Raw genomic sequence first — 9,425 nt, 5'->3', positions numbered from 1 at the left:
CCGACAAGAGAAGAATCTACTTTATTATTTTTCCAAAAATTTTCATATCTCCTGTCAAATGCCATCATTATCCCCCGATTCTTCACCTTCCAACCCTTTTTAGTTTTTTTTTTTTTTTTTCCCTACTCTATCCCTCACCCCCTTTCTCTGAATTCAACACTTTCTTATATATTTCTTCTTATTTATTCGTAAATACCTGTAGAATCGAGCTCCATCAAATGCAAAACAAAAGGGAAAATTTGGTATATGAATTCTATCACATGTTGATGTAGTGACAAGTAAAAGCAAAGTGCACTATACAATGGGACAATTTCAATCTGACCCAGACATCTGACAGGTCTGGGAAAGCACTACCAATTATTGGAGAGAAGCTAAGCCTATAAAACTCCCATCTTAGCCTCTAAAATAAATTGACTAGAGAAAAAAAAAAAAAAAAAAAAAAAAGTGCTTAGCTTAGCCAAAAAAAAAAAAAGGACTAGAAAAAAAAGTTAACCATGACGACCTTTCATCAAGTGCATGTGTGCCACGTTTACACCATTCCTCAACTCAACAACGTCTTGACGGTTTGTATTTTTACGATTACTTTGTGTTTTCCCCACATGTACTTCACTTGTGTGTCGTTTCCATAACATCACTGTCTCCCACTCCACTCAACACTTTTTTTATTTTACACTCTTCTTCATTTTAATGTCCAATTATAGTCATATCAATGAAAAAAGTTACTGTTTCGCTGTCTCTCAGGCCTCAAGTGGCAAAAAGTTTTCTTTTTTCTTTTTTTTGCTGAATAAGTGGCAAAAAGTTGTGGTGGGAATATATAGCAGCGAAACACTTTTGTTGTTTTGGTTTCAAAAAGTTTAGAAAGCAAACCTTTATTATTATTATGGTTTTTTTTTTTTTTTAATCTATTTGCACTCTCTGAGAAAAATCTTTACATTTCTAATTCTGACCAAAAGACCCTGAGCCCTGTGCCCACACGGCTGGCATTTAACCCAATCACTGCCAAGTCACAGCCTTTTGCTAAACCCAATGCCCTTTGTGATTTTATAATTTTACCCTTTGACTGTAGCTTTAACCTCTTGTAATAAGAACATAAACAAATGCCCTTCAAATTCTTATTAACAACAAAACTACCACTACAACATTTGGGTTGGTCAATATGCGTACTGTAGTGGTCAACTACAGTACTACACCCTTTTGGTGCAACCTGCCCCAACTTTGGGTTTAAGTCGTATTCAATGCAAAATCTTGGTTGGTGATATTTCTCATGCATTTATTTAATGAGATAAAGTGTTTTTTTTTTAAATATATATTTTTAATTTATAAACGAGATAAAGTGTTGCCTTAATGCCATTCCACCAAACCAATGATAATTAAGTAAGCCACTATGCCTGTTATCATGGTTTTAGTAAGCTAAATTAGGTTGGTTTGTCTTGGATTTTTAGATGGCTACAATATTTTAGTATTGATCTTTGGAATTCGAGTTTATGATCACAAGTAAACTTGGGAATTTGGGCTAATAATATACTCCCCAAATCCTCCCTCCCGACCCCCTATGTCCCCTAAAAAGAATTTAAGATAAAAGTAAAATAAAAAGTATAACAAAAGATTTTGTTGGTTTCATAAATAATTATGCTAGAAAGAGGCATAAAGTTTTAACCGATTTATTATATATGGTCCCCCCCCCCAAAAAAAATAATAAAAGAAGAAAAACTCACTTGTAAGTCTAATTTAGAGGTGGTTTCTAAAAAAAAAAAAAAAAGTCTAATTTAGAAGTGAATCATCTGACAAAGCTTTTTTTTTTTTTTTCCCAACTAGGTTTAAATACTCTTTCTCAATTAATGAAATTTTAAAATAAATTTATAAATAAATATGTATGGGGTAAAAACCAATTACCCTTTGGGGCTGGTTCTTAACCGAAACAACTAATTTGTAGAGATAGATCTAAAAGCTAATTCTTTATAAATAGTGTAAGGACTCAATTTGTAATGATCCCAAACTGGTATTGGGTTCGTACGTTAAAAGCCCAAACAATAAAATTTGTAGAGCGTGGGCTGAAAGGTTAGGCCTTGGTCACTGAACAGTGGTTAACCATGGTGTTCATGGTGGACGCACAGAAGTGAACTAAGTTTGTCCGTGGATCTTGTCCATGAAGCTTAATGTCCCCTTTTTCTCTTGGCACATGAATCCTTACATTATATAACTCTTCTCAGTTGATCCTGACTTTCCATCTGTCGATCAGGCAGATAACTACTCGAGTACCTGTCCCATCAGTCACCTTCCCCCACTTTCTGTTAGTTGCAATAACCGAAGCCACACTGTTCAGGGATCTTTTCCCATCAATGTGGCTAGGACGTTTGTTGGTGCATTCAATGTGGAGGTGACGTCTTTTCCTTGAACCATTCCCACACTGCACCCTCGTGCAAGTCCCATTCCACTCGTCTTTTCTTCTAGGAGCGCTTTGGAAACTGCCTTTGATGACGTGTCGTTATTCCCTTTTAGTCCTCGGGATGCCGAGGACAGGGTCATCCTCGACTGCTTCTCTAGGCCATTTGGACTTTCGCTACCTGTTCTCGGCAACTACTCTCCTCGGCGTGGGCCTTGGGCCCTAATGGAAAGTGAGTCGGGACCACAAATTCTCTGGCCCCACAAATAGAAAAGGAACTCATGATAAAAATATTTGATTAAAATATGTTGTGGAAAAATAACTACTACTTCTCTTTTATAAACTTTCCTCGATCAGTCCGAGGAAGACTGATATACAAGGATAATAACAATATAGATGAAGGTGTTACAAGGTTGTTTATAAGCTTTTCTCTTAACTTAATCTTTTTTCAGATTTGCGGCACATAAAGTGTTTTTTTCTATTTATAGGATGATTGCAACCATCTTAGCCGTCCACTTGTAGGCCAAATGATTTCCCTAGCGGGATACTTGTCCCATCCTTCCCTTCCCCTCCTTTTGAGGCAGAGATGTGAATATAACAATTTGTCGAAACACTGTTTAGGAGGGTCATTCAACCATAAAATGCAGCATGACTAGTTGGTGCAGTGCATTTAATGTAGATGAGATAACTACTTTCTCAAGAAGCTTCCTCCAAGTTTCACTTGGGGATTCCATTGTTCCTTTGTCAGATAGTATCTTATGAGTAACTTGCTAGTCTTCAATTGTCCGTCCATGTTTCCAAACTTGCCTTTCTCCTCGGCCTGGGTTCTTGGTACAAACCTTCCTCAGGTTGGTCTTCTCGGAATACCAGAGGGTGGTTTGCTTTAGGATAGGTATTTGTAGGCCAAATCATTTGCCCTTTGGCCCACAATGCTCGGTTTAGGGCCCATTTTTTCTTTCATCAGTACACAATTGGGCCTCTTTGTGATTATCTAGGCCCAATACTCTTTGATTTTCACCCCCTCCCCCCCCCCCCACAATATTTATTGATATTAAAAAGGCGGTGTCCCAATTATTGATTAGTATTTTGAATTTAAAAAATTGTCTAATTAACGGGTGTCCAGGTATTTGACAAAAATATAAAAAAGTGTCAACAAAATTAATTGCTTTTTTTCCCATAAAATTTTCTATAAATATTTCTTAAATCAATGCCTTTAAGGCAACCATTAATTTTTCCCTTTTAAAAAATCTATAACAAAAGCCAATTAAATATCAAATAAGTCAAACAAAATAAATCAAATTTTGTTGTATTAGTTTTCCAATATATAAGATGACAATTTAATTATATCAAAAATTTATAATAAAGCAATATCCAGGTCTAGCTCAATATGTTTGGGGGCTTAAGGCAATAATTTTAAGCGAGACCTTAATATTAGGGATGACAATTTTTCCCCACCCCGCTTAACCTGCCCCTCCCTGCTTCGCCCCGCGCGGGTTTACCCCGCCTTGCAAAGGCGGTGGGGCGGGGATGGGGCAAGATTTTAGCCCCACTCTGCGTTACTAAATATTATAATTGTAAAATTTTCATACCCTAAAACCCTACTATTTAAACAAACATATTAATATTAGCATATTTTATTCTACCCAATGTGATTCTCTACCTTTATTTTGTTGTGTTATACTATGAGATATTTATTTTTTAATGATTGTCTTGATAAACACTTGGATATATTATTCAATTTTTTCTAAAAATTGATTTGATTTGATGGGATAAATTTAGTTGTAATTTCAAGTATATTTTTATTAATGAAATAGGTTTCATTAAAAAAATTGTACTAGTTGTAGAGCAAATTAACAAAAAGTAAAGTTTTACGGGGTAGGGCAGGGCTTCGTAAGGCCTCAAGGGGCGAGGATGGGGTAAGAAAGTATTCTCCGTCATGCGGGGCGGGGCGGGGATGGGGCAAGATAAAATCATGCAGGGCGAGGACGAAGACCTCATCCTTCGACCCCCCCCCCCCCCCCCATTGCCATCCCCACTTAATATTTAAATATCAATTCAATAAATTTATTTAATACGAATGAAATCAAGGTCAATTTGAGGAATACTATATGTATGTGTGAGAGAGAGAGAGAGAGAGAGAGAGAGAATCAATACTAACCAAACTAAAATTAATTTCATATGCAGAATTAAGTGTCATGGTTGAAGAATAAAATTTAACAAAATTTTTTAAAAGTATTATTATGTTAAAACAATAGTTTACTTTATCTTAAATAAAACAATGCATTGTAATAAATTTTGATTTGTGTGTTAAAAAAGAAATAGATGTTATTTGGTGTGTAGTCATGTTGACAATCTATTGTGTAAAATATTGGCTTAAAAAAATTAAAGCATCAAAACAATTCCCCCCCCACCACCACCCAAAAGTCTATGATTTTCAATTGGGTTGAGTTTTTGTTGGTATAATATTTTGGAGACTTTTTTGGAGGTGTGAAAAATGGTACACAACCTTTTGGTTTAAACCACTTATTATCATACAATCTTGGAAAGTTCTAAAGTCACAACAAACTTTAAAACACAAAGTACACAAAGTGATGTGGTAATAAATGTGATTTAATGTGGCAAATGGCAATGAATGTAATTGATAGGTTTCAACCACCTAATAAATGAATATTTGAATTTTTTTATATATAATTTGTTACAAACACATTTAAAAAAAAAAAGTTAAAGCATGAAAACCTTTTTTTCCCCCAAAAAGTTTTTGATTTTCAATTTAATGGATTTTTTTTGTTGGCATAGTATTTTGAAGGTGAGAAAAATGAGAAAGTATACCATGTTTCGGTAATACTAATTCAACATCTATTTTGGTATTTCATACCCAATAAATGAGTGACATCTGTTTCAAAAAATCACATCAAACTACTCCAATAAATTAATCACAATCTTCTATACTATTGGAAAGATAAATTAATCATTTATTGGAGTAGTCTGATGTGGTTTTTTGAAACAGATGTCACTTATTTATTGAGTAGAAAATACCAAAACAAATGTTGAGTTGGTATTACCGAAACATGGTATTAGGGTTGACAATTTTGCCCCGCCCTTCTTAACCCACCCCTCCCCCGCTTCACCTTACACGGGTTTTCCTTGCCCCGCAGAGGTGATGGGGTGGGGATGGGGCAAAATTTTAGCCTCGCACCACTGGGCGGGGCGGGGATGAGTTTAGACCCACCTTACCCCGTCCGCATTGCTAAGGGTTATAATTGTAAATTTTCATACTCTAAAACCCTACTATTTAAATAACATATCAATATTAGCCTTTATTTTAACCAATGTGTTATTTGCCTTTATTTTGTTATTTGTTATGAGTTTTTTTTTTTTTTGGTGATTGTCTTGTTAAACGCTTAAATATATTATTCAAATTTTTTCTAAAAATTGATTTGATTTGATGGGATAAATTTAGTTGTAATTTCAAGTATATTTTTATTAATGAAATAGGTTTCATTAAAAAAATTGTACTAATTGTAGGGTAAATTAACAAAAAGTAGAGTTTTACGGTGTGGGAAGAAGCTTCGTAGGGCCCCAAGGGACGGGGATGGGGTGAGAAAGGTTTCCCGGTCATGCGGGGTGGGGCGGGGATGGGCCCCATTGCCATCCCTACATGGTATACCTTCTCGAGAAAAATAGTACACAACTTTTTTTGAAGTCACTTATTATTGTACAATCTTGAAAAATGCTAAAGTTACTACAAATTTTACTATATAAAACATACAAATTGATGTGACAATAAATGTGATTTGATGTGGTAATAAATGTGATTAATGAGTTTCTACCACTTAATAAATGAATATTTGAATTTTTTTATTTGGTAAAAAAAATTATAGTATCTCTAAGACTCTAACATTATTCTACAATTTTGGGCCTCTTTATAATAAAATTTGCCTTTTTTTATTTTTTATTTTTTACCTATTAAGATCTTTTAAAAATTGGGGCCTTAGGCCTAGGCCTAAGCTGCCCAACCCATGAGCCATCTGGGCAATCCTATCAAAATTTAAATAACTATGTCCTACTAATATTATAATGTTCTCTTCTTCATGATAATTTAATTACAAGAAAAATTTATATTGTTTAACGACTTAATAAATGAATATTTGATTTTTTTTTTAATATTTGGTAATAAAACAATTTGTATTATCTCTAACGTCACTCTACAATTTTGGGTATTTCTATAATAAAATTGACATTTTTATATTATTGGGAAAAATCTTTTAAAAATTGGGGCCTTAGGCCTAGCTCCAAGTTGCCTAACTCTTGAGGGGGTGTTTGTTACTGTTGTTTAAATAACAGTTTTAATGTTTAAATAATATTACACATATTTTCACATACTTTTTCATTTACACGTATTTCTACAAAATAACAACATTACTAAAAATCTTTTACCAAACAGGCCTGAACGGGCTATCCTAACAATATCCTATCAAAATTTAAATGACTATGTCATACTAATATTATAGTGTTATTTTTTCATGATAATTATATATGAAATTTATAATGTTTAACTACCTAATAAATGAATGTTTAAATACCTAATAAATGAATGTTTAAATTTGTTTATAATTGGTAAAAAAAAATTATAATATCTCTAACATCATTCTATAATTTTGGACCTCTTTATAATAAAATTGACCATTTTTTATTAAGCAAATTTTTTAAAAAAATTGGGGCCTCAGGCTTAGGCATAAGCTGCCTAACCCTTGAGCTGTCCTGACAATATCCCATCAATTTTTATTTTTTTTGCTGAAATATCCAATCAAAATTTAAATGACCATGTCGTATTATTCTTATTTTTTAATAAGGACCATGTCGTATTAATATTATATTGTATTGTTCTCTTCTCCGTGATAATTTAATTATATGAAAATTTTATAATGGAACAGTATCCTATCAAAACTGACATGACCGTGTCATATTAATATTGTAATGATTAAAATTTCAATTCAACTTTAACCATACGGCGTGGCTTCGGCTGTTTAGTGCTTAAAGAGTCCATGATTGATAGGTCAATTATATCAAAAGGCATATAATAAACCACACAATAAAATGTATTAGATACCCATATTTGGAAAAGAAAATAAATTAGCTTTAAAAAGTGCGTATGGTGGCGTTTGTGTCTCCCCAAGTACGCCAATAACTCAAAGTCAAAAAGCTCTCAAAAACAGAGTGGAGATAAATAAATAAAAAACAAGGAAAAAAGAAAGAAAAGAAAAGTGCTAAGTACTTGTATTAAAATTTGCCTCTCCCTTTAGTAGCCAAGAAAAAAAAAAAAAAAAAAGGGAAAAAAAAAACATTGCCTCAAAGGCACTTCACATGTTTATTGCCTTTTTGCACCAAGTTTTTTTTTTTTTTTTTTTTTTTTTTTTTTTTTCAAAAATTGTTTCAACTTATGAAGTTTATTCCTTATAATAATTCTTTATCATCAGACCAAGACACCAATCAGTTTTTGGTGTAGGCGGAAATTGAATCCTAAATCTCTTATTCTATTATCAGAGACTTTACTAGTTGTGCTAATTGAAACCCACCTTTTTGCACAAAGTTAACAGCAATAATTTCACAAGTCACAACCCCAATTTTAGCTTTCGAACAACACTTGGAGCAAATGACCAACCTTGTTGGCTGCACCAAACAACTCATCAGTCTCAAATCAACAACCACTTTGAGTAGTACATACCATAATAAGCAAAGACCAGTTAGCTCAACTGGAAAAATCTCTAATGGTTGTATAAGAAATCTGGGGTTCAATCCCCGCCTACACCAAAAACTAATTGGTGTCTTGGTCTGATGAAAAAGAGCTATCATCAGGAGCGGACGCCATAGGTTAAAACTCTCTAAAAAAAAACAAGTTAATAATTATAGCATTCTGTTACACTTTTTCCCCTAACCAAGTACTTACACTTTATATTTTTGTCCTCACAAAATGCTCTGGTTAAAATTCTACGATATTAGTATTCAAAAGCTGCACTGTCAAAATTTTGTAAAATCATTCAGATTCAATGCTTACAAATTTAGGCCCCATTTTTTTGGTTGTGAAAATATTTTTTAGGAGTTTGGTGCGATATATACAAATTTCAAGTACACACTACCAAAGTCCGTTGCTTAGCCATCGGAGTTGGCAATATGGTGGTCCGACTTCAATTGCATGACCGTTGGCTTTGGTTGTTGGACTACCAACTTTGGCCATCAGACCGATGACCTAGCCACCAGATAAGAGGAGAGAGCCACTATGTGTGTGTTTGTAAAATGTTTTTACCAAATTTTTTACAACTTGTTACAAAAGATTTTACAGTTAATGAAAAATATTTTTCAGGTTTAATAGAGTTTTACAATGAAACAAATACGGCAAAATGCTGAAACTATTTTTTATAAAATATTTTACAGCGAAACAAATTGTGTGTTAGTGTATTAGGCTTTTTTTCTCCCTTACAATAATAAGTGGGATGATGGATTTGAACCCAATTTGTTCTATGAATTGTTAGAAATAGTTAGATTCTCAAAGAATTCTAAACATCTTAATTAAGAAAAAAAAAAATTTCTTGAAGGCTCTTGGTTATGGATTGAGCTTATCTCCAATACTTTTTAAAAAAGAATCTCCTTTTGATTTAATGAGAGATTGTCACATCACCAATTAATTAAATAAAAGATGAGGATTAAAACCCATTACTACTTGTCATTGTATATTTACAGTGGTGGTTATAGGATTTTTTTTTGAGTGGCCACTAAGAAATTTAAATTATACAAAATTTAATAAAGCGATAACTTGAATATTTGCTCAAATTGTAAGTTAAGTCACTAAAGAGAGTAAAATTGTTGTGACTGCAAAGCCAAAAAGAATATAATTGTTATCGTCATTAAGGAGAATTGACAACCACAATATTTTTTTTTGGTACCATTTTTTAGGGAAACATGAAATTAGAGATTATTTTTATTGAATAGGTTGAACGAGTTACAAATTTGAATGTTTAGCGATTTTTATCTTTTTGTTTTATAG

Source organism: Quercus lobata, chromosome 12 (assembly GCF_001633185.2).
Source record: "Quercus lobata isolate SW786 chromosome 12, ValleyOak3.0 Primary Assembly, whole genome shotgun sequence".
In the NCBI taxonomy this organism is placed as follows: domain Eukaryota; kingdom Viridiplantae; phylum Streptophyta; class Magnoliopsida; order Fagales; family Fagaceae; genus Quercus; species Quercus lobata.
This window is presented reverse-complemented; position numbering follows the sequence as displayed.